Source organism: Mastomys coucha, unplaced genomic scaffold (genome assembly GCF_008632895.1).
Source record: "Mastomys coucha isolate ucsf_1 unplaced genomic scaffold, UCSF_Mcou_1 pScaffold22, whole genome shotgun sequence".
Taxonomy (NCBI): domain Eukaryota; kingdom Metazoa; phylum Chordata; class Mammalia; order Rodentia; family Muridae; genus Mastomys; species Mastomys coucha.
In genome coordinates, this window is record NW_022196905.1 from 59,747,805 (window position 1) to 59,748,640 (window position 836).

At 39.4% G+C, this 836-nt stretch overlaps 1 protein-coding gene across 15 annotated transcripts in view; it reads right to left on the bottom strand.

The window, feature by feature from the left end:
* The window catches only part of Apbb2 (amyloid beta precursor protein binding family B member 2), a 337,969-nt gene that overhangs the window by 266,306 nt on the left and 70,827 nt on the right, over positions 1 to 836 (bottom strand). Inside the window, exon 1 of one of the 15 annotated variants that reach the window (XM_031342492.1) lies at positions 135 to 156. The exons of the other annotated variants lie outside the window; for them this stretch is intronic. The gene's annotated coding sequence lies outside the window, so the exon portion shown is untranslated. Of the gene's footprint in view, positions 1 to 134; positions 157 to 836 lie in introns of those variants that run through there. 15 annotated transcript variants of the gene reach the window in all.

The following is an 836-nucleotide window of genomic DNA, read 5'->3' on the forward strand; positions in this document are numbered from 1 at the left end:
TCTCTCTCTCTCTCTCTCTCTCTCTCTCTCTCTCTCTCTCTCTCTCTCTCCCTCCCTCCCTCCCTCCAATATAGCCCAAACAATAACTTTCAGACTTAAAGCTGTTAACGAACAGAAACAGCTCTTGTAGGTACCCTAAGCACAAGCTGGGCATACTAAAAAGGGTCCCTGATTCGAGATGCCCTCTGTCCATGGAAACTTTTAAAGCCTGATGTTTTAATTAACCACGGAAAACACAAGCTACAACTAAAGTTTCATGAACACACTGATCTGCCCCATGGAAAACCACAGGAATGTTCTGGCAGGGCCTGGGACACAGAGGCCTGGAGTCATTCCCCTTAGGAACTGAAACAGAAAATTAAGTTGCTCAATATGTTTCAAGAAACAAAATGAAAGCCAGATTTAATCTCAATCAAACACAAAAACCACTTCAGAACTTCAAAGGACACCACGAAGACACCAAAGCAGAGACCATAAAAGAAGCTTTGTGCAGTTTAGGAATCAGAATGTATTTGCATTGCAATGTGAATAGGACCACAATTTTATGGGCTGAATAACAAAGGAGACATTAATCATCTTTTGTTTCCTAATAGGGAAAATTATTGTGCAAAACCAATCCTCAGTAAATAAGCCATAAGTACTTTCAAATGTTCACTGTACCCATAAGTATTATCAAATGTATACTGCATCCCTGTAAGTATTATCAAATGTATGTCTCCATAAAATCAACCCATTAATTACTTTACCACTACACAACCACACTTTGGCTTGAGTGATAAAAGACACTCAGACAAATGATGTTTAAATGTCTGATGCTCACTAATACTGAGGCTAGC